At 41.4% G+C, this 25,670-nt stretch overlaps 1 long non-coding RNA gene across 1 annotated transcript; it reads right to left on the bottom strand.

The window, feature by feature from the left end:
* Positions 1-20,912: 20,912 nt before the first annotated feature.
* LOC121133048 lies at positions 20,913-22,788 on the bottom strand. The gene is made up of 3 exons (XR_005869789.1): positions 22,591-22,788; positions 22,314-22,401; positions 20,913-21,017 (listed from the first exon to the last, which is right to left on the bottom strand). It is a non-coding gene; the product is annotated as an uncharacterized LOC121133048 (long non-coding RNA).
* Between the last annotated feature and the right edge of the window lie 2,882 nt (positions 22,789-25,670).

The following is a 25,670-nucleotide window of genomic DNA, read 5'->3' on the forward strand; positions in this document are numbered from 1 at the left end:
ATCACCCAATCAGTGTTTTATTTATTAATCAATAAGAGAAACATATATACAGAAGGACATATATACAGATGGGAGCATCACTGCACTAGATTTCTACACCTATGGGAGTGGTACTATTAAGAGGTGTGGCTTCATTGGAATAGGTGTGGTCCTATTGGGGAAGGTGTCTCGCTGTGGGACTTTGAGGTCTTCTTTGCTCAAGCTATGTTCTGTGTGATGCACAGTTGCTTTCCCTGCATTTGGATCAAGATGTAGAACCCTCAACTCTTTCTCCAGGACCATGTCTGCCTACATGTTGTCATTGCTACCTGCTATGACAATAATGGACTAACCCTCTGAACTGTAAGCTAGCCCCAATTAAATGTTTTCTTTTGTAAGAGTATGCAGTGGTCATGGTATCTCTTTACAGTAATAGAAATCCTAAGACTCCACACCTTTAATGTTTCTTAATCCTAGTTATATATCCTCCAATTCCCTCTGTTAGCCCCATCTCCCCTCCTACTCCCCACCTGATATTCCTGTTCCAATCCTTGCCCCCAGTCCATTGCTTTAATCCCAGCACTCAGGGGACAGAGTGTTTGAGGCCAACCTGGTCTACAGAGTGAGTTTCAGGACAGGGCTACCCTGTCTCAAAAACAAAAACAAAACCCAATAAAACAAATAAATTTATTCTATTTCCCCTTCTCAGGGGATCCATGTGTCTCTTCTAGTCCCTAAGGAAGACTTTTATTGGACATCATAATGGAGGTTAATTAGGTAAGGAAACAAAAAAAGGCCATTCTGGAGAAAGTGGGCTTTGCATGTTAATCCATAGAGACAATGAACCATGGTGTGTGAGGGTTTTCTGAACTGGATTGAGGGAAAGGAGGCAGTAGTTAGTGGTAAACCTGAAAGACTGAGGTCAAGCTTGCAAAATTAGCTTTAACCTTGTCCAGGGAATTAAGTGAACTACCATAATTGAATTTGTTACTATTCTCAGTTATGACAAAAATGCCTGAAATGATCAATTTAAGGGAGGAAGGGTTATTTGGCTTGTGGTTTGAGGGGTACAGTCAGCCCCAGCTAGAAATAAACAGTCTAAAATGGGAGGGGACAAGAGAGAAGTTAGCAGAGATTACTGCAAAAATAGACTTTGGTGCAATTCCTTTGTTTGGAGAAACAATATGACACCATTGTATAAAACCAGAGAAATAAACACAGATGAATGAGAGAAACAATGAGATTAGATAACATTTGTAAAAATAAAAAGAATCTGAAAATTTTCCCAGGACCCTGGAGATAACCATTAGCTGCCCTATGAAAGATCTATGTTACAACGGAGAGAGCTGGTATTTTGATAATATTTTGAAATAGATTGTAGTAGTTGGAGGAAGAAAGGCTCCTTAATTCTCCTTTCACTACTGGTTCTACCCTCATCCACCCTCTCAACAAGAGCCTAAGCAAACTCTAATCAAGAATGACCATCAGCCTCCCAGGCCAGTAAATAACCATTGTCCGGGATCCTTTCCATTCAGCGTTCTCTCCATTTCTGGAGCTCTCCCCCCAACCCCCACTCCTTGGAGTGCTTGATTTACCACCTACACACTGGAGTTAAAATAAATTTCCAACGTTAACACAAGCATTTTGTGCTGGAAGTTGTTTCTCAGAGGCATTAAAAGGTGAGGCTGAATTCCTTGCATTTCTTTTGTCTACACCCTGATGTCCTTGGCATAACATCAGTTCTTGGGGTTTGGACATTAAAACATATGTTAATAATCATTGATTGGCCTAATCTGGCTAAGGCACCTGAAACTGACAAACTGCTCCACAACCATGGAAAGTATGTGTCACCTTCACTGCTATTATGAAATAAAAACTATTTTGACACTTACTCTAATTTTTTTCAATGATGGAACACTATCTCTTTTAAAAACATAATCCTTTATTGGTTCTTTGGGGATCTCACAACATGCACCCCAATGCACTCACCTCCTAGGCTTCCCATATCCACCACTCACCCCTGTAACATGCTCCTGCCATATTAATTAAAAGCAAACAACAACAGAAAGAACCCCGCATTGCTTCTCCATCCTTCCAACACCTCTTCATTTGTCCTAATGGCATAAGGAGCCGTGATGTGCCATACAGTATACCCTTTTGTCCAATCAGTCCCACCTGCAAAATGTTTGTTACCCACTCTAACATCTACCCCATCTATGACCTACTGGAGTTTGTGAAGGGGCTGGTCCTGCAGAATGTTAACTACAGGACCTCCATGACTCAGGGTAACAGCAGGCTATCAAGAGGACTTTCAGAGAGGGTACGGTGATGATGGTGGACCAGCGGGCTTCTCAGACCGGCACAACACTATCTTTGATTTTAGTTTTCTTCTTTTAATTTCACAATTGCACTTAAAAATGATGACTTGATTCACTTTGCAGTTTCACTTTGGAGATGGCACAGCACCCTATAACTTTTCCTTCTTTGGCCAGAATTTTGGATGCCACTATCAAGTCCTTGTCTTCCTGTTGATGTTAGATGTGAGTGGTTTTAGTGACACACTTGTCACATGAGTGCTGTACCGTGGCAGATACTGTGTGTCTTTTCTTGAGATTTTTTCTTTTTCCTTTGTCAATGCCTTTTTTATGGCCTCTTAGGTTACCTCTGCTTGGGAGGTAATTTTTTTAAAGCGTATTCTTTGATAATTTCATATTTGTACATAATTATTTTGATCTTGTTCTTTAGCACATTCATGTGCTGCCAGGCAAAGGAAGACTCCAAGTGCCACTTTGTTCACGTACCTGGGCTCAGCTGCAATTCTGGTAGTAGAATCACTCTCAGGATGTGTGAGAACTACGCACCATGTAGTCATACCAGTAATTACTATGAGTGCACCTTAGAAGAAAATACAATTTGCAAATTTGAATTAAATTCTTCTACATTTTCATGTATTCAGTTAGTGTTTATGCAAGCTAACAGTACTGTTATTGGCTAGCAAAACACAATTTTATTCCCTATCCTCTCTATACTTTAATTGGTAAGATGGATAGAAATCTATTTGAAAAATGTAAAAACAACCTGACATTAAGCGACATGGGAGGCATACTCATGGGAGAAATACCCGTTTCTTGTGTATTTCTTGCCAGCTTGAGGATGGTACGGTGCCTTGTAGAGTTATAAATGAGAAGTAGGACGATGACTAGATTCTTTGGGAAGGTGGAAGTTTTTTCCCTATTGCCTAGTGTTCATAGTGCTGGAAGGTTCTATATGCTAGCCATTTTGAAATTGTATTTAAAACCTGCTCCGTGAGATGGAGCTCATATCTGATACTGTTAATGAGGTCAAGAGCCTAAATAAACAGCAATTTTAAAAAATGACTCCTATTAACATAGTGCAATACCCACAGATCAGTGGACCCCTCCGCCCTCATCAGAGGAGTTTCCTCTCGTAGTAGATAGTATAACACAGAGAGACACTCATGCAGAGAGTGAGGGGCTTTGGAGCACTCAGCCCTATGTGGGATATTTTCATCAGACTCCTCCTCTCAAAGCACAGGGATCTATGCAGAAAAGGAAGACAAAAAGATTTTAGGAGCCAGAGTTGGCGGACGGCAACAAGGAAAGAATGCTTTCTATTTGTATCAGAGCAGATTCACATATGAACTCACAGAGACTGCACAAGACATACATAAGTTCAGGAAAGGCTAAATCCCAGCACTGAGAAGGGAAAGTGGGCACCAAGTTCTACTCCCAGTCTAGGAGCTATTGCAATTGATGCATGCCGGGAGGAGCGGCATCGGTTTTCTTCAATGGAATAACACTAAGTTTATTAACCACATTCCAGGCAGGCCCCATACTCCGAAAGGGCTAACTGGTCAACACAAATCTGACTCCATGGGTTTTGTCTGTTTGTTTGCTTTTCCTTTCCTTTCCTTTTCTTTTTTTTCTTTTAAGAGAGAGAAAGACTATGAAGTTGGTGAGGGGAACCTGGGAGGTGTTGGGGATGGGAAAAGAATATAATCAAAACACGGTGCATGAAATTCTCAAATACTGAATAAAACCATATTTTAAAACCCTCAAGTTGTTTAGGAGCCTAGGAACAGAGCAAGGATGACATGGGGCCAGAGATACCTGTAGATACACCCTCCATACCACCCACACTGACATCTGTAGGTGTTTCGTGGCAACAGTTTTTGCTCACTGAAATCTAAGAGCAAGAAAGGGAACAAGCAGGCAAGAGAAGAAACTAAGTCTTGCACACAGTGAATGCACACCACATATTCAAGGGATCATGCAAAGCTTAACACGTATCAATATCACGGTTCTAACTGCTCAACTCCTTTTGCAACAGAATCCACATTTGTAAATAGATTTTGCATAAATTGTGGCATGGTTCAAGTTTGAAGTGTTTTAACCCTGGTTCACCCCTTTCTTTCATGGCCAGTTCTCCTTGAAGTGTTTTGTTTGTTGATTTAATATCCAAGAAGATAAGACTGACTGCTTTTCTAGTAGGAGGCACCAAAATTGCTCTCTGAGCACAAACACAAATGGCAAAACAGACACTTGGAAGTACTTTGAAAGGATGGCATGTATTCTAAGCCTCTAGGACAGAAAAGAAAAGGCATTTTGTTGTGAATATTAACAATAATGAAGTTATTTTGCATATGGTAGAAAGTTCCTAAATATGATGCCTGTATGGCCCGATCCCTAAGTAAACAGAAGCCTAAGGTCGGGATATTAGCACAGGTTCTTCTTTGCAAAGACTTCTAAAAGGGACCCGAGCTGTGTTGCTGGGATGAATCTTTGGAAAATGTGTTTCAGCTCAAGTCAGAGCAGGGATAATGTTTTCCTTCCCACTACTCCCCACCAGTTCACTGTTTACCCTTCGGTTTGTCAACTGATGGACCTATTTACAATGAATTAATGCATGAAACTTAATGTTCCCTCCTACCAATCTTTCCAAGGCAGAACTTTACTGAGATGCTCTGAGAGAATTGAGCTTGGAGGCAGTCACTTTTGTCTTCCTTGGAACTCTAAGCTTTGCCCTGACTGTCTCATTCAGTTCAATCCAGTAAGTGTGGAGAATTCACCTGTGTGCCAGATCCATGGCAATTGTTCCATTGGTCTGCCATCTAAGCTGTACCATTTTGCTTTGGAGAGTGTGGGGATTTTCCCCTCCTGGTTTCTGAGCCAGGATCTTGCTATGTACTGAAGGCTGGTCTTGAACTCACTATGTAACCCACCTGGCCTTAATGTCATGAAACTCCTTCTACTTCAGCCTTCTGAGTGCTGGGATTAGAGTATGTACCGCCATCCCTGGCTCAATCTGTAGTTTTCCGATTGGCCTTGCAAAGTATCTGTTTCTTCCTTTTGTGACCAACTGTGGTGTGAGCTGCCATCCTGTCCTATGGATGTGCAGGTGCTTGGGATGCATCCTTACAATGAAGGTGACTGGAAAGAGAGCCCTGGCTTGTATCTATTTCTGCATCTGTAAATGAGACGCAATGCATCTTGAATGCTCTCCTAAGTTCCATATGCCCTGTTGCATATGGCAGCCATTTGAATGAAGAGAAGTAATTGGAAAAATGTTGATGCGTAATTTGTGGAACACTTGTGCTAAGTTTTCACAAATGCCATGAAAACTGCGCAAGAAGGTAAACTGCTGCTAAATGCTGCTGCTTCTGTGTTCTTGGGTTTCCTCTATTTAAAAATGTATTTATTTATTTCATATCCTGGCCAAAGCTTCCCCTCCTTCCCACTCCCAGTCCCTCCCCAAGTCCCCGTCCATTGCCACTCCAATCCACTCCTCTTCCATTTATGTTTAGGAAAGGAAGGATTTCCCATGAGTGCCAACAAAACAAGGCCTATTAAGTTGCAGTGAGACTAAGTTCCTCGCTTGTATTCCTTCTAAATAATCAAATTGTGCCTTTTAAACCTTGCCTCATACATTCCATGGTTTCAGTCAAGGAGATAAGAGCTTGACTTAATTAACCAGTCACTCCAAGTTGACAAAAACTTCATCTCAATATAGATGAGAAGATGAATGCTCCATTTTATTTTGTTTCAGGCTACAGGCTCAAGTCTGGGGAATACATAAATAAGTAAGCAAAATAGGACCCATTGGAAAAAGCACATCTGCCTGCCATCATCACACAGAAAGGCACATTGTGTGGTCTTGGAGGGAGTCCGCAGCAGCTGAAGGGGTGTTCCTTCTTCAAGAGACAGAGATGACTGACTAGGGAAGCAAAGATGCTGTGAGGAAAATCAAAGTCTGGGTGGGTAGCATCAGAAGCAGAGGAAGAATCTAGGCTAGAGGACAAATAGAGTTTTTAGCTGGCCATTCGGTACCACATGAGTCATCTGGCATCGCAGAAAGGAAAGCAGCAAACAACAAGATAACCATTGAGCTGAAAGTTGCTTAGATGGTGATACTGTGTATGCTGAGTAGAATATGAAGAGTTAACATGACGATTAACATTAGATTTTTCTCATCTTTAACTTAGCATTTGAATTCTGAATACACATGTACAATTTGTCCAGTAGCTGGATGAGAGAAAGCATGGTGACTGGGCCACCTAAACAATTCCCATTTGCTTAAATCTCTGCGGATCAATTTTACTCTTCTTTTTGTAGATGTTTGTCCTAAGGGGATCCTAGCATATCATATTATGTTCTGGGCCCTCTTAGCCTGAATGGGGTCACCCCCACTCTACAGCCAGAAGAGGTTTGCTTCTCTTTCACGTTTTCTATCCCGTTTTCCATGAATAAGAAGAGCTGATGTCAGAGCATCTTGCCAGATGGATATGACATGAGGACAAGCTGAGGTCACTTTGTCATGCTGCATAGTGGAAGGAACAGGGTAAGGCTGCTGTCATGTAGCTCCTTTCTCTTACCAAAAGTAGCCTTAGATCATGAATTCAGTATCATGAAGCAACACGAACCTGCTCTCATCCTCTCCTTCACTGATAAACATCACTGTCTCTTTTTAAGGGTTCCTGCTCTGTGTGTGTGTGTGTGTGTGTGTGTGTGTGTGTGTGTGTGTGTGTGTGTGTGTTCATCTATGTGCTTTATACTTTACTTACTTCCAGCAGACAGATAGGCAGAGGAGGTGGAAGTTGAGTTCAGTGCCACTTCCAGAGGAAGAAAACTCACCCTGAGGTCAGTAGCTGGAAAATGACTTCAAGCTCTTGCAAACAATAGTGTTAATAAAAAGGCCTGGTCCAGAAATAAATTCAGAATAGCTCACAGTTCCTGAGAGATCTATAAAAGTGTTGAGAAAGTTTCACTGACTACCACTCTGGGTAGGAAAACAAGGAATGTTAAATTAAAGATGTGCTCATTTCACTAGTACTTACCCTGAATTTTATTAATCATAAACGTAACTGGTCATGTCAATGGAAATGTGTGGACCTGAGTCCGCTCACTATAGTAATTTTTGTCCTCTAAGTAACCAACGGCATCATGCCATACACTTTGTGTATACATAATATAATTTGACTTAAAAATAAAGTACGATGTAAGAAATTTGAATTATAAGAAGGGGGGCTCAGTACATGATGGATATGCTAGCTTCCTCACTACCATAACCTTTCATTCTCTGTGGCCCCTGACATTGTGTTTTATACCTTAAATATGCACAATACCATTCATTCATGTTAGCTTTTTCGTGGCTCTCAGGATTGAATACAAGGCCTTTCACGTGCTCAGCAGGCTCTCTACCACTGAGCTGCACACTAAGCAACAGTTTATTTTTTAAATTGTATCTATTATTTTTATGTGCATTGATGTTTTGCCTGCATGTGCATCTGTGTGAGAGTGTCAAGTCTCCTGGAACAGGAGTTATAGCACCCACATGGCAACAATTTCTTTAAAACAGAAAAACAGCACACTATATAAAAATCTCTAATTATACAACAAAGAAGGAAAGGAAGGGGAAAACAGAAGTGTGAACACAGGAAAGCTCACAAGTGGCTAGTCACAGAGAAAACGCGTGCAAAGCTGATTTAGTAGAGTCCCTAGATCTATAAGACACCCAGAAAATGCTTATGGAAGGGAGAACTAATTAGAATGAAGATGGCATGCCCTGGGGACATCATATTCTGTCATGTCTCTATAATGTCATAACAGAGGTTAGAAAACTTTGGTCAGAGCCTTCTTAGTTTTGCTCAATAAAATTATGAAATCTGTGACAGAGGTTTATTCGGACATAGGACAGAAATTTAGCTACTAAGCCATCATGACAAGTGGCCTTACTATTTTTGTGAATTACATAATGGTTTGACTCTGAGGGGAAAAAAATACTCTAGAAATACATTAATGCAAAACAGTTGCCTTATTTCACTTAGCTCTCAAAAAAACTTAAGAGGGAGTTTCCTTTATCACAGGGTAACACCACACCATTTATTAAGAGCTAAGACCTGAAGTGCAGACAATAATTCCTTTAAAAATTATAAAAACTTGAAATTGCTTAACACGCGCATTCTAGAGTTGAAGTAATCACTTATATGAAATTTGGCTTTTGCATGAAAATTGGAGCATCTGTGGCAATTTTTGGAACTTGTTAGTCATCTATTTCCTGTAATGAGAAAATTAAATGGAGTCCTGTGTTGGTGAGGGGTCAAGGCTGGAAGCTCCTCCTTCGCTAGCTGTTACATGTCTTCATTATCAAGTGTTCTTGGCTACCATTGGCTACAGGAATAAGGGTAGTTCTAAAGAAAGCCCATGCAGCCTAACGTGGTCTGCAGTAAGCAGAGCTAAGATGGGGAATGCAAGGCTTGGTTAATATTGTGACCCATGCTGCTGAGGCTGACCTAACTGATGAGTTTTCCACCAATTCCCTGGTGGCTGACAGAGGTCTAAATGTCGGGAACCTCCTTGTGTTTATTCTTCAATTTTCCTTTTCATACTTTCCAGTCATCTTTCTGAACTAGCATCTCCCTATGGGCCTCCTTAACGGATCTCTCATTTTACTGTATGATCTGTATTTACTGTATGATCTACTAAATTGTAATGATTAGATCTTTCTCTTCAGAACAGTCTTAAAGGTACTAAAAACTTCCCAAGACGATGTGTTTTTAGTGGAATTTACACTCTTTATTTGTTCCCATTAGATTAGATCCTGCCAGTCATACATTTTCTTAACCTTTTTTTTTTTACCATTTCCTGCATTGTATTGCTCATGAAACATTGCTATAATGTCTACCATTAAAATACCAGATATGGATGTATTTAGTGTCTTAGAACTACCTACTGTTCAAATGTACAGAAACTGCTCCAGGAATAAAAATTTAGCATTCCATGTGATATTTCGGTACTCTTTTAAACCAGGAACTTAGATTTAGCCTCAATAATATTTGTTCTTAAGAGTTTGCTTTAGTGGAATTCATCTTGAACAAAGTACTTTGTTCTTGCGATCTCTAAAACAAATACCTTTTGCTAGTGAAACACAGACTCGTTCATAACCTTGTCACCTGAATCCAAAGCATCAGCATGGACACACCCTGTCCCCTTCACATTTTTGACATGTCTCATACCTCTGCAGGCACATAGTTTCTGGGATTTCCCTCTCATTAGGGCAAGGATAATTTGGGGGCAGTTCCTTGAGGAGTAGTTGTTATTCTTTGTTACAGATGACTGCAAGAATCTTGAATACTAGAAAAAATATTTGAGGAAGATTTGAACTATTTGTTCTAATATAATTTACCTGAGAAAATATGAGGCTCCTCAAGTATCCAGAAGGGGTTTCCCTGAGTCATAGGTTGTCTTAGAGGAACTGTGACTCACTGTAGCATGTAGGGGTGACCATGGCCTGGACATATTTGAACAATTTGCAAAACTATATATATATATTCTCTGACTTTATTCTAGTTGTAATTACTATAGGTTATACTTTAGTGTTTTAGGTTGCTAGGTATAAGATCCCGGAAGAAAATCAATTAGGAAAAAATGGATTTATTTGTTTTAAAGAATGTATTGGTTTTTTTGGTCGGAAGGTATTACCCTTTGTTCTTAATGACCCTTGTGAAGAATGAGCTTTCCAACTGTGGGGACTATTGCATCTCCATTATAGAGGGGCCATCTAAATCTTTGATAGGAGCTACCAACTGGCAAGAGCCTCTGGAGACTACTTGAAGATGGGACCACTTGAAGATGGGTCACTCATGTCCTCTTCACCCTAGGCATCTTTCACAGTCTCTTGTGAAATGCTAATTCATTAGGCTTATAATTGAAAAAAAACAGGCATGCATTTTAAATCATATAATGATTGGATTAAATAATGCCACCATTCATGAGAGAAATAGAGTAATATAAATCTTAAAAGACTGCCTTGGTATTAGCGTACTATGTTCCTTCACCTAGAATGCCTTGTCCCCTACAGTCCCAGGTATTAAAAGTCTGTGGTGTGGCATTATTTGTACATGGAGGAACCGGCAAGCGGTGGAAATAGTTGAAAGTATATAATTCTTTGGGTGTGTGTCTTGGAGTAGTGGGATGCTGGCTCTGCCTTCTGTTGTTTCTGGGCTGTTCTACTTCATGCAAATGCCACACTGGACTTCCTCACCTAAAAGCAATGGGTCAGCAAATCACAGAACAAGACCTCCAAAATCAGTGAGCCAGAGGAACCCCTTCTCCTTATGAGTTCTTTATCTCTAGTATCTGTTGTAACAACAGAGAGTTGATCAATCCATGAAGTTCTACAAGAATTACCCCTTACCATCACTAATGTGTATGTTAGATCTCTCTCTCTCTCTCTCTCTCTCTCTCTCTCTCTCTCTCTCTCTCTCTCTCTCAACACACACACACACACACACACACACACACACACACACACACGGGGGGCATGGAGAGGCATATATATATACATATATATGTATATGTATATATGTATATGTATATATATATCACAGGAAAAGCATCTTTGGGGGTTTGAGCATTCAAAGACCTAGAGAATCTGTTTGAAGTATTTCTTGGCTGTTTATTGCATGTTTCTCCAAATGACTACTGTTGTCCCGTCAAGGCCGTTAATATTCTTCCCCAAAGGCCCATCTGTCAGAAATGGTGAAATGTGATCCAGCATAAATAGGATGAGGTATTTCCATTGGTTCCTGTGGTCTACCACAGCTTGCTTAAGCTCCCAATGGGAGACAGAGGCCCCGTTCATCACAGATGGAAGGTTTCTAGACTGCAAGTGTCAAACCAGGAGCAGAGAGGCCGGTGAATTTCAAAGGAAAACTAAACAAACACTCCATTCTTTTATCTTCTTTTCTTTTCTAGTACACATGCTACCATAGCCTCATTTGAATTTCACTCTCTCACCTTTGTTTGAACTAAAGCTTGTGTTCACTTTGAGCCAATAAAAACTACAAGGAGGAAACATCTGCACTGCTGTGTAACTAATACTACAATTATCAGCAAAGTGGCAATCTAATTAAAGATCAGACAGAACATGTTCTCAAGCCCAAGATATAATGAACAAGGCACAGCAACTGTTTAGTGTATATATGAAAATTAATTTCTACCTAATTTGTGTTTATGTTGCCTTATATTTTACATTTTAGATATGTGTTATTCCATGACATTCGATCTTAGAAACAAATGGAAAGATAGATGTGTCATGCAGGTTTAATTTACAACAATGAGAATAACTAGCAGAACTGGCCTAGTCTTCCAGAAAATTCTTTACAAAAATTATGTACTATGTTAAAAATAATTGTTAAATCCTGAAGTATAAGCCATTCAGGGAATTCCTACTGTCTTGTCAATATGAATGTTAAATGCTATGCAAGCTTTCTGGGAAATAATTTCAAAAACAAAGTTCTCATGTTTTGAAGGACAATTCTATTTCTGGGAATGCAGTTTCTGTGAAGAATTAGATCTTTGTACAAAGATTCATCCACAAAGGGCTCCTAAGAATTGTGCACAAATGCCGGGCGGTGGTGGCGCACGCCTTTAATCCCAGCATTCGGGAGGCAGAGGCAGGCGGATCTTTGTGCGTTCGAGGCCAGGCTGGACCGATAGCCTCCGAAACAATACAGAGAAACCCTTTCTCGTAAAAACCAAAAAAAAAAAAAAAAAGAATTGTGCACAAATACTTTGCTCACAAGGATGTCTCCGGTGAGTGTATAGACACTCAAGCAGCTTCATGTTAAGAATCCCAGGAGTTCTTGCAAGGTCTTTTTGGGGTTGGAGCGATGTCTTAGCAGGTAAGAGCACTAGCTACTCTTTCAGAGGACTGAGGTTGAATTCCCAGCAATGAGAGGGTGGATAACATCTGTCCATAATGCCAGTTCCAGGGTTCCTAATGCCATCTTCTGGCCTCCTTGGGTACTGGTCACACATGTGATCCATAGACGTATAAAACACTCATACACAAAAAATAAAGACAAGTTCCCTTAAAAAAGAAGTTGCTGGGCGTTTTGGTGGCACACGCCTTTAATCCCAGCACTCGGGAGGCAGAGGCAGGCGGATCTCTGTGAGTTCCAGGCCAGCCTGATCTACAGAGCGAGTTCCAAGACAGCCTCCAAAACAATATAGAGAAACTCTGTCTTGAAAAAACACACACACACAGAGAGAGAGAGAGAGAGAGAGAGAGAGAGAGAGAGAGAGAGAGAGAGAGAGAGAGAGAGAGAGAGAGAGAGAGAAGTTGTTTTGGCTCACTTATGTGATAGAAGTCAGGCGGAGGGATGAAATTGATGTTGAGCTTGTAAGTATAGAGGTTACTTACCTCTGCTCATGTTCATTGTGGAGACAGCCATCGCTCCCTAACAGATGGGAAGCTGTAAAACACACTTCATCTTTGTTCTTGGGCAATAGAAGAAACAGAGTTTGGCAAATGCATGATAGTCTGTCTATGAAACTATAATCATGCATACATTTTTAAAGGGACTCATTATATATCCACCCACCAGAATATTGAAAAGTTATAAAACCAAACCAACAAAACAAAACAAAAAAGGGCGACTGAATGACTAAAAATATGTTCTTGACACCCTGGGGGAAAGTTGGCAAGATAAGCAGTGCTTTGGGCCCACATTTCTATTTGTTGACATGGCTGTGACTTATGAAGGCACTTACATTTTAGAGGCTGACAGGGCAAAATATGAAATGTTGTAACACCTCCTGTTTTCCCAAACTTCCCTTGTTAGCTTAATAAAGGAATGATGACATGTGGAAAAAGTTATGTTATGAAATCTGATTGTGCTAACTTGATCCAATTAATCTATTTCTCTGGGGTTTCCCTGGTTTTTTATTGTTAAGGAGAAATTAATCATATACAGTATAAATTCATCATGAAAATCAGGTGAAATAACTTACAAAACAGAATAAAAAATGTGTGATGTAGAAAATGTGCTCTAAGAAATACAAATAATCCAGTGATATCAGTTGTTTTCTTTTTTTAATCATCTGGGGCAAGTCAGATTATTCCAAACTGCTGCAAACAAGTTCAGCTGGAAACAGTTTGTACCAGTCTTTCTCAGCCTACAACCGTTCAGTTTTTTTTGGGGGGTTTCTTGTAAACTCTGGCATTTTCTCAGAAACCTCCCAAAGTATATATTATGAGCTTGGAATATTTATTCCAAATTTTTAAATAAATATTTAACATTGGCTTTAATTATGTTTGACACTGAGCAGTGCTTCCTTTCCTGGTTAAAATCTGGGAGCTGCCTTCAAAAATTGAGGGAGGGCACATTTTGCTAGACACAGTGGTTGCCTCCCATACAGCCAACCTGTCTCCACCTTTCAACACTCACAAAGTCTGCCTCTTACCATAGATCCTGAAAACGGCAATCTCTGTTTATTTGCTTATTCAATTGGTCCTTGCAGCTGCAGGGCCAGCATAGGCAGAGGGAAACCTGAGGAGAAGCACAGAAGGGAAGTCTTAGAAAGGGCTCTCTCTCTCTCTCTCTCTCTCTCTCTCTCTCTCTCTCTCTCTCTCTCTCTCTCAAAAACCACTTTTGCTATTTTTTAATCTCTTTTCTCTTTCTCCTTTTTATATTTACCTTTTTACACACGGCACTCTCAGCTCCCTCTCCCTGCCCTCTCCCCCCCAATCCTCCCAACCCCCAACCCCACTCCATCCCCCCATTTGTTCCCCAGGGAAGGGTAAGGGCTTCCATGAAGGATTTTGAGAGTCTGTCATATCATCCCGGGCAGGGCCTAGGTCCTCCCCCATGTGCCCAGGCTGAGAGAGCATCCCTCCATGTGGAATGGGCTCCCAGACTCTATTTGTATGCTAGGAATAAATACTGCTCTACTCTCCAAGGTCCCATAGATTGCTGAGGCCTTTTCTCTGACACCCAGGTTTTGAGGGGGTGTCTGCATCAGTCCCATGCTGGCCTTTCAGTCATCAGTCTGGGGTCCAAGCATTCCCCCTCTTGTTTAGGTCAACTGCCTCTGTGGGTTCACCAGTCTGATCTTGATTCCTTTGCTCATCACACCTCTTTGTAATTGGGTTCCAGGAGTTCAATTTGGTTTTCAGCTGTGGGTGTCTGCCTCTGTTTCTATCAGCCACTGGAGGAGGGTTCTAGGATGGCATATAAGGCAGTCATCAATCTCATTATCAGGGAAGGGCATTTAAGTTGGTCTTAATGCCCATTCGTGTCATTCTTGTAGATCTGTGAAGATCTCACTAGGGCGATATCTCTCCTCCAACGTATAATGGCTCCCTCTATTATGTTATCTCTCATTCTTCTCTCCTCTATTCTTACCCTGGTTCAACCTTCCTGCCCCCTCATGTCCTCCTCTCCCCTCATCTTTTGCCCCTCTCTTTCTCCCATCTTCTTCTGCCCCCCCCCCGGAATCCAATTAGATTTCATCCCATAACCCTTCTCCTGGTTATCATGCATATCTCTCTTAGGGTCCTCCCTGCTTCCCAGACTCTCTGGCAGTGGAATTGTCAGCTGGCAATGCCCTGCTTTATGTCTAAAATCCATATATGAGTGAGTACATACCATGTTTGTCTTTTTGTGACTGGATTACCTCACTCAGGATGGTTTCTTCTAGTACCATCCATTTGCCTGCAAATTTTAAGATTCCATTTTTTTCTGCTGAGTAGTATTCCATTGTGTAAATGTACCACATTTTCTCTATCCACTCTTCGTTGAAGGATATGTAGGTTGCTTCCAGAATCTGGCTATTACAAAAAATGCAGCTATGAACGTAGTTGAGCAGATGTCCTTATTGTATGAGTGTACATCTTTTGGGTATATGCCTAAGAACGGAATTGCTGGATCCTGTGGTTGACTGATTTCCATTTTCCTGAAGAGTCTTCATACTGATCTCCAAAGTGGCTGCAAAAGTCGGCACTCCCACCATCAGTGGAGGAGTGTTCTCCTTTCTCCACATCCTCTCCAGCATAAACTGTCACTAGTGTTTTTAATTTTAGCCATTCTGACGAGAGTAAGATGGCATCTCAGAATTGTTTTGATTTGCATTTCCTTGATGGCTAAGGATGTTGAGCACTTTCTCAAGTGTCTCTCAACCATTTTAGACTCCTCTATTGAGAATTGTCTATTTAATTCAGTCCCCCACTTTTAAATTGGATCCTTTGGGGTTCTGGAGACTTGCTTCTTAAGTTCTTTGCAAATTTTGGAGATCAGTCCTCTGTCAGATGTGGGGTTGGTGAATGTCTTTTCCCATTCTGTGGGCTGTCGTTTGTCTTGTTGACTGTGTCCTTTGCCTTGCAGAAGCTTCTCAGTTTCAGGAGGTTCCATTTATTAATTGTTGATCTCACTGTCTGTGCTACTGGTGTTATGTTCAAGAAGCGGTCTCCTGTACCAGTTCATTCTAGGGTACTTACCACCTTCTCTTCCAAGAGGTTTCGTGTGGCTGGATTGATGTTGTGGTCTTTGATCCATTTGGACTTAAGTTTTGTTCATGTTAATAGATACAGATCTATCTGCTGTCTTTTACATGCCATCGTCCAGTTATTCCAGCACCAGTTGTTGAAGATGCTTTCTTTTTTCTATTGTATAGTTTTAGCTTCTTTGTCAAAGATCAGGTGTTCAAAGGTGTGTGGGTTGATATCAGGGTCTTTGATTAGATTCCATTGGTCTACCTGTCTGTTTTTGTGCCAGTACCAAGCTGTTTTCAGGACTATAGCTCTATAGTAGAGCTTGAAGTCAGGGATGGCTATGTCTCTTGAAGTTCCTTTATTGTACAGGGTTGTTTTGGCTATCCTGGGTCTTTTGTTTTTCCATATAAAGTTGAGGATTGTCCTTTTGAGGTCTGTGAAAAAATTGTGCTGGTATTTTGATAGGGATTGCATTGAATCTGTAGATTGCTTTTTGTAAGATTATCATTTTTCCTATGTTGATCCTGCCTATCCAAGAGCATAGGAGCTCTTCCCATTTTCTGGTTATCTTCTTTAATTTCTTTCTTTAGAGACTGAAAGTTCTTGCTATACAGGTCATTCACTTGTTTGGTTAGCGTTATCTCCAGACATTTAATGTTGTTTGTGGCTATTGTACAGGGTGATGTTTCTCTGATTTCTTTCTCAGCCCATTTATCATCTGATTATATACAGAAAGGGCTCTCTTGTGATAGTGATTTGTCTAGTGTCAGGGACCTAAGCTTTCACAAACCCTTTACTTTATGGTCCCTATTGTTTAGAGATGATATCTATTTACCTGCCTTCTGAGTACGAGCTGATTTCCTTTTCTGATCTGAGCAATAGAATGTAGAAGAACTGATAGTTTTCCATTTGTGGAAGCCTTGACGAAAGAAACCTTGAACTGTGAGAATTCCAGAATAATGGAAAAGGGAGCAAAGAGGATTTTTCCAACCAAGGCACCAATTTAGCTGGTAAATTGTTTTAATAAGGGAAATAAAATTAAAAATTAGGTAAAGTGCCCTGTGGTAGTGGCTCACGCCTTTAATCCCAGCACTCAGGAGACAAAGACAGGTGGATCTCTGTGAGTTCAAGGCTAGCCTGGTCTACAGAGCACGTGCTAGGGCAGGCTCCAAAGCTATGCAGAGAAACCCTGTTTAGAAACAAAGCGAAACAAAAACCAAAGCAAAAAATACCTACTTAAAGTTACTCCTAATTTACATAAAAGCATATATCAAGTAGAGAAACGTCTATTTCTTGAAAATCTACTAAATAAGTACAAATTCCAAGAAGTTTGTGAACCGTTGTATTGTTTTGGAACTCTTCAGGGGAACACTGACTTTGAAGGCAGAAAAACCTTAAAGGGACCAACTTCATTGTATTGTGAATGAGCCGACTCTCAAACTATCTAGTTCCTGACTTTTTGTTATATCAGAAAATAAGTTTCCAGTGGTTCAGTGATTTTTTTAATTGACATATTTCACTTTTGCAAACACTATCATGCTCATGATTCTCTGAATAAAACTGACTCACTGCAAAAATGATGTGGAATAAAGATTTCTCCTTGTAGCATGAAAAATCAAAACCCAGAGACAGATATTGAAGTTCAAGTTGAAAGATTAGAGTAGCAAAGCAGTCAGGCACCTCAGACTAAAAGGGCAATCCTGGTTCCAGGAATCCTCAGGCTCCTAGACTGCAATGTTCTCCACCAAAAACCTCAGACTGCTCTCTGAGACGACACTGAGCTCTTCATATGTTCTCCAGTGCTGGGATTAAAGGTGTGAGCGCTGTTTCTCTTTTAGACTGATTCAGTCTTGTGTAGCCCAGGGTGGGCCACAAACTCACAGAGATCCATCTTCCTCTGTCTCCTGAATCCTGGGATTAAAGATGTAGCCACCACTGCCTGGCCTCTATGGCTGCAGCTAGCTTTGCATTCTGATCTCTAGGTAAGCCTTATTAGATCATAAACAATATATCACCACATCTCCTGGTATTTAAGTTTGATCTTCTATTGTTTCCTGGAGGATTTGGTCTTCTTCATGGGTTGTATATCACCAATAAAACTATGCTGACAATAAGATCCTTGCAGAGGTATGTGAAAACTATGAGCCTGTGATTTCACACACAGTTCCTGACATGGAGTTGAGGGTGTGACTTCACATACATCTATTTATTGGAAAGGAGATGCTGAGTGACTAACATCTGTGTACTGTGACTTTGCCACATTGAGAGGGCTATCTTAGCCATACACTGTCCTAAAAACTGATACTGAGCTTTTGTGAGAAAAGCTCATGTTTAAGTCTTATCTATATTTGGTATGAGAAAGTTTATTTAATAAAAATACTGCTTTCCGAGTTGGGCATGGTGTTCACACGTGAAATGTCAGCATCTGAGTGTCGAGACAGGAAGATAAGGGGAGAACTCTTCATCAGCGACATAGTGAGCTCCAGACTAGCCTGGGCTCCATGAGGCCCTGTCTAAACAAACAAGCTGTTCATAAGTAACCCTTGTTTAGTGAGCTTCTACCTCAGCTGCAAACTGATGCAACAAGAGGTCACCTAGTAGCACTAAATTTGTCTTTAGAATGATTGTATTTCTAACACTGAATCATATACTTGTGTGGGTCAGTAGGGTGAAAACTCACAGTAGTAGTGTCAATTTCCAAGTGGCAGCAACCAACAGGACATAATAGTTACTTATATTCTATTATTGCTGTAGGATACCAAAACAAGGGAGGAATGAGCAATTTCCTATTGTTCTAATAAAGCTGAAGTACAGACAGTGCCACTCTTTAAACCTCTTCCCTGCACTTTTATAAGAATCTTAAATTACAACCTTGTTAATTATGGAACTAAGTATAAAAAATGCCAGGAGGAAGACATCATTGGACTAAATGGAGCATAGAAATATGACCTGATGGTTAGGAAAGTGAAGATGCTTCACCCAATAACAGCAAAAAGAAGTTTGTAATTGTATGCTCCATGGCTAGATATATAGGCCATCAACGGAAAAGACAAAGACTAGAAATTTTGTTACAACCAAGCAAAGTGCACAGGGGTCTCTGTTATCCTTTCCTGGGCAGTAAAATGACACAGGCTCAGGCAGGACACAAAAGGAGTTCTGTTCCCTCAGTGTCAACTCCTGCTCTCAATCTTTTGATGGGCACAAGCTGCCTGAGAGACTAATTCTGCAAGCAGCCATTGCTCCATTCTTTAGTATGAAGCAGGAGTGGTTGGGCTGTAACAAGCCCTAATCCGGTGGTCCTGTTGTTTGCTTCTCATCCATGAGAAGCCATCAGCACCTTATATAGAAGCTGCATATTTAATCCTGTCCTTTGACTTGGTGCTGGGAGGGCTTGCTGCTGAAGGGTCTGTGAGAAATTGTATGAGGGGAATGCAGCATCTGTGGAACACAGAGATCCTCCTCTTGCTCTTTAGTGTTGATTTCACAACAAAGTTCTGGCATTTAAATGGATTAGAGTCACTGGAAAGCAATATAACATGAATTCTGAGAATCTAGACTGTTTAGCAAGACTGGAAACCATATAGCTTCAGAGGAGAAAGAAAAGGAAAATACAACTAAATAGTTTCATCCCATATACCATAAGGAGGAGAAATTTTCTGCTTTTAATTAACTATTCATTTTCTTCCTAGCATGTGGCTTTGGATAATTAGGGAGATTATTTATAACAATGACTACGGTTTTCCCATTTGTTTCCTTAAAGCATTATGCTAATGAGTCCAAGATTCATTCCCAAGTGAGCCAATAAACTCACACTGGCTTGGAAACAACTACTCCACCCAGAGTAAGCTAGCCATCTTGCAAAACTGCTCCATGAGGCTAGCTGAATTGAGGTAGAGTGTTCACTGCAGATGTATTCTCAGAACCCAGAAAAATCAATTCCTAACCAATAGCCTGGCAAGAGTAGCACGCTCCTGAGGGAAAGGACTTTGCAGAAATGTTGCAAAGCACAGTAGCAAAGCACTGAAACCTTCTGCCTCAAATTCTACATTGAAGAAGCAGATCAGATAACGGGAGGCATCTTTTATGGCAGCAGGGCAATGGTACGCACGGAGTTCTTAGCGTGGCTGCCAGCATTTAAACTGCTCAGTAGACTTGCTTTCCAAGTAAGGAATGGAGTCTACCTCTAGGTGGAGATATGTCTTGTCTGAGCTAATCTATTCGGGCAATCAGCTGGCCAATGGACCACCCCTCAGGAAGGTAGGTCCACAGCTTGTCTCTAAGTGAGAAGATTATACTTCTCAGAATTTCCACTCTCTGTGCGTCTGCTCCAGGGCCACGAGGCTCTGTCAGATCACTTATGTGTTCTTTGTTCCGATTTAAGAAGATATAACTATTTTTTCCGTTTTTCTTCTTTTCTGTCTTTTAGATGCAGACTAGAATCTAAGTATGCTTTTCTTTTTTTTGTGTTTTTGTTATTATTTTGCATTTCCTTCTCTTTCTCTGTAGCTCCTCTGTCTAACATGTGGGTATTTGTCTACCACATGACTGACCTCCATGTTGACTTAACTCAAACGGCATAGATTTTCTTCTTCTCTTCTCTGCTCCATCTGTCTTCTCGGAGCTGCTGCTGAGATGTACAAATGAGGACCCTCCCAGAACACCCAGAATCTTTGGTACACAGTCCCTAGGTTTACAGAGCAGGCTTTCATCTATCATGACAATTATGGAACTGAAAGAATACTATATTTCTACTGTGACTCCATTGCTTTGAGCTCCACAGAAAGCCTGACAGCTATGGATTCGATGCAAGGTGCTCTCTGACAGGCTGGCTCTCTATTCTCTGTGGAATGTCCTAGCTTGGATGGGACTGGCCAATAGCTAATTCCAATTTAAGTGAATGCAAATGGGAGCCCAGACTTCTATCCCAAAGCTGAGTGAGTCAGGGATTCCAGTGTAGCAACTGGCTGTTTGTGGAATAAATCATTGCAATCCCTCTCTGTGTGGCATTTTCTGATTTACCTGAAATCTTTGGCTGTAACTGGTGGTGTTCTGAGAGAATGTGTGTGTATGCATGTGGAAGGAATTTAACCATAAAAATCTTATCTTAATCTTTCCCCAAGTATCACATGTCTTGATAATCTCAGGAATTTTATTGGCCAGCTGGCATGGGCCTTCTGTTGCAGAGGCTGGAAGGCTCTTCTAGATGACTCAAACAGATGTGGTGGGTTGGTAATTTTCTGCTTTACCTGGAGAAACACAAAAAGAAGGGGGAAAGCAGAGCCAGAGTTGGAGGAGCAAATATCCACTGACCCTCTCATTGTCCTCTCTTCCTGAAACATCTTTTTAATCTGGGCAAAGGCTTTTCCAGCCAGGAGACACACTTCTTTTGATACACATATTTTTGGCTTTCTCCTCTCATGATAGCTGTTTGATTGACATGAAGACCACTCACCTTGCCTCAACTGAGGAAAATACATCCCTTTAATTAGCAAGAATTTTAGGTGAAAATGAACTCTAAAGGTAGCTATGGCCCAGAGCCAAGATGAGGAGGTTCAATTTCAAATCAATAAAACATTTGCTAGGCAGCTACTACCTCAAGTATGTGGGTTGTAGGAAAGAGGAACAAGGTTTGCTACCAGGGAACTCACGCCTGGCAAACATGACAACTAAGGTCATGAGATAAAGGGTCTCCACCTCATCAGGGAAGAGACATGGAGGCACCTACTGTCAGTGTAAAGGATGTTCCCAGTAACCAGCCATGACATTGTTGACAGGGGACTCTGACGCACATATAGTCATGTATCACGCATGCTGCCTGGGAAGCAGGTAGTCACAGAGACCTGTCATTACTTTTATCTTTCTCAACATACAACATAAAATATGTACATCTAACATCCGTTAATGAAAATTGATCTTTGTGAAAGTAAGTTATTAGATGAAGGCTCTCTGATCACACTGGGGGTAGTCACCCATCTGATCACAGGAGAAGGCCAGTTCAGGCTGCATATCTACTATTGCTAGGAGTCTTAGCTGGGTTTATCCTTGTAGATCTGTGGTCAGAGAGCCTTCATTCGGTAACTGATGGAAACAGATGCAGAGACCCACAGTCAAATATTGGACGAAAGCTCTGGGAATCCTGCTAAAGAGAGGGAGGAAGGATTTTAGAAGCCAGAAGGATCAAGGACATCACAAGAAAACCCACAGAAATGACTAGCCTGGCTCCTAGGAACTCACAGAATCTGAACCAACAGCCAGAGATCTTGCATGAACTGACCTAGGCCCTCTACATATATGTGACAGTTGTGTAACTTGGTCTACTTGTGGGACTCCTAACAATGTGAGCAGCGGCTCTTCCTAATGCTTTGGCTGACTCTAGTAGCCTATTTCTCATATCCTCATACTGGGTTGCCTTGCCCAGCATAAATACAAGGGGAGATGCTTAGTATTACTGCAGGTTGATAGTCCATGCTTTCTTGATACCCACAGAAGGCCTGAACCTTTTTGAACAGAAACAGAGGTGGACCAGGGGGTGGTAGTCATACCTTGAATTCCAACACTCTATGGGTTCCAGGGGCAGCCTGGTCTACCAAGCGAATTTCAGGACAGCCAGAGTTGTTACACAGAGAAGCCCTGTCTCAAAGAAAGCAAACAAATGAACCAAACCCAAACCCAAACCAAACAAACAAAAACAGAGGAAGAGTGGACTGAGGGCATGGGGAGGTAGGGGAGGGAATGGGAAGGATGAGGGAGGGGAAACTTCAGTCTGGATGTAAAATAAATAAATTCAAATAAATTTTTGAAAAAGTAATTTATACTCACAGAATGCCTGGGAGGTGGGCAAAGGACTAGCTCCAATGTCTGTTCACAATTACCCGATCTGAAGGAAGAGTTGTAAGGTGCGGGTCTCCTACTTTTGACTGGGTGATGGGGCAATAGGATTTTTGACATTGGGGAAGAGATCAATGGAAGGCAAGGCAGGGGAAGGCCTTGGAGTTGATGGAAGCAAAGCCTCTTGGACGTGAGCACTCCCAAGAGTGCTCTATTACTAAGAAAACGACTGATGGAAGCAAAGCCTCTTGGACATGAGCACTCCCAAGAGTGCTCTATTACTAAGAAAATGTCTGTTGCCCTGCTCAGCAGATCCCATAGCATGTGTCCTTCATATTTCATTTTTGAGTAAGGCACTTCTTCTGTCACTTGGACCTGTGGCCCAAGCTGGCCAGCATTGTCTTCTGTTGTGATTCAGCAGATGGTCTCTATAACTTTCTCAACTAGCCCTGAAAGGTTGCCAGTTTGTTGACCTGGGAAACCCCATCACCCACCTCTGCCAGGCAGGCTCCCATCAACCCAGTTTTTATCTCTATTTCTTCTGGAACTTTCTTTCCCTTTCTCTTTGAAACCCTGGCCACTATTCCCAGTATAAGGAATCCTTCATTGGTTGCCAGAGATAGTTTGTTTTAGCAATCTGAATGCACTGTGCTAGAATCCGCAAGATAAACACAGCTTGAGGGCATAAAAAAAAAAAAAGGAGGAAGAGGAGGAGGGGCTAGGTAGGCTCGGGGGAGGGAATTGAGCTGGGTGGGGAGGGAAGTGTGGGAATGCCCAGGGCTCATCACAGGAAGTTCAGCTCTCCACCAGAGGGAGGTGGGGGTAATCCAACATGTCAGTGCCTGAGTTGTGGGTTCAGGGCCAAGTCTGTCTCAGTACTCACTGCCGAGTCTCGCCTATGTAAGTGTTCCTAGGATCAACCTGAACCTGGATATGATTTGTAACTTTCTTTTTTTCTGATGGAGACATTTCACTTCCCTGGGAGGAAGGGCAAATCCTCTGTGTCTGAACCCCCCCCCCCCCGCCTTTTTAAAAAATCTCTGTGTGAATTTAAAGTTCTCACCATCATCCGAGCTTTCCGTTCTTAGAAGCAAGCCAGGCCCCTCAGGCTTTTCTCTCCCACAGATTCCTGCTCCTACCTTGCATGTCCATGTTTTGGGGGAAGGTTTTCTGCTCAGATTTCCTCGGCTGCCTCACCAATTACTCATCTGCAAGCCTTTTTGCTTTTTTTGTTTTGTTTTGTTTCTGGCAGTCTGAGTTCATCTTCCATTTGTCTACTAGAATTATTTCTCGAGAACTAACGCATTGCCAATTCGCCAATTTTAATTGTTTACACATAGTTTTGCCCACCCACTTCTGCTCGTCTTATTCATCCCTAGGCCTCTAGATTTATTAAATTCCTTTGATTTTTTTCTTTTATCTAAGTGTGCATCCAGGGAAATTATTTTTCTTCTCTTTTCTTCTTCCAAATATAGACATTTTCTTTGTGACCTTGCTTTGATGCTTTTATCTTTTCTTTGGTATTTCCCCCCCTGCCTTAGCAGCTCCAAACTTGCAGAGAACACCAGGTCCAAGTCCATAACTCCGTAACTACTGCAGAGACCTGTCCTTGTCTAGTCTCTCATCAGCATCTCAGCTCCAACAGATTGAACACCATGCTCCTCTTCCCTCTCTGTAGGGATCCCAACAAACCTCACAGCTAATGCCTCTCGTTCCAGCAATATAGATGGACTGTGGCACATGGAAATAAAATAAAATAAAATTGCTAGCGTAATTTTCCTGCTGCTGGTATCTCAACATTTCCTACACACGTTTGATAATGAATTGCACCCAACTTCAGCCTTCTGTGACTGCACATAAGAATTCAAGAGTTTGAAACCTACTTCTAGTGGATCACTTGGAGAGGCGAATGAATCCCTCTCAATGCATTTGTCATGCTATGTTGGCGTCTTACTATATATACCCTTTGCTTCCTCGGTTCCTCATCTCTTGGTTGTCTTAGCTTGAGGGGTGGTTCTTTTCCCTTTATCCTTCTCTCACACAATACATCCTGACTGAAACCTCCCTCCTACTTCTCTTCCCACTTCCTCACCTCCTGTCTTCCCCAGGTCCACTCCTCCATTTCCCTTTAGAAAAGAGTAGGCCTCCTAGTTACAAGTTACCATGAGACCAGGCACAAACTCCCAAATCAAGGCTGAACTTGGTAACCTCTGTTGTCTCTGACTTTTCTGAATCTCACAATTCTCTCTCCATCCCGGGCAAGACGGTCACAGCAGTGAACGTTTTCTAAAGTTCCCCTTCAGCTTTCCCGTCTCATTACCACCTGGTATTTCAATGCACAAACACCACGTCTAGAAATTGTTTTTCTCTCAGGTCTCCAGCTGTCGCCTGGCCAGGCACTGCGTGAGATATTCACTGCTGTCCCAGGCAGGGCTTCCTGTCAATAGCAGAGAGGAAGCTGTGCTTTTGGATGAACCCTCATTTTCCGGGGCTGGAATAGCGATCAGCAGGCAGTGATAAGGCCTCTTCCATCCTTGCAATCTGCATGAATCTCACTAGCCTTGTTAGGGAGAAGAGGAAAGAAAGAGCTGTTACAAGGCTGCTGGGAACGCCATTAGCCAGCCCTACATATCCCAGCAACCAGATGAAATGAAAGCATGCCCAGTGGTCACAGTACTCATCTTGCCAGGATTTAGAACTCCTTGCTTTGCAATTATACTCTGACATCATTTACAAACAAAATAGTGAATAGACTTAATTTTTTAATTGAATATCAGGCATGAAATGTGTTCTGGATTGTATTTGTTTGATTCTCTTATTACATGGTGACTCATTGCTTAGTATTCTCCACTAAGGACCAAGCCGTAGTCTCCTTTTGTGTCATTTTGGGTGTTTGTCACTTTTTCTATTTCATCCTCATTTTCCTCAAGTGAACTAGTAGACACATGATGTATTAAATAGATGCAGTGAAAGACACACCATCAACCTGTCTTCCTCTACCGAAAACTTTAAAATTTATTCTTATGTGCCAAATAATTTTACAAGTTCCTACTTTTCAGATGATAAAAGCT

This window comes from Mesocricetus auratus, unplaced genomic scaffold (genome assembly GCF_017639785.1).
Source record: "Mesocricetus auratus isolate SY011 unplaced genomic scaffold, BCM_Maur_2.0 Super-Scaffold_100019, whole genome shotgun sequence".
Classification (NCBI taxonomy): Eukaryota; Metazoa; Chordata; class Mammalia; order Rodentia; family Cricetidae; genus Mesocricetus; species Mesocricetus auratus.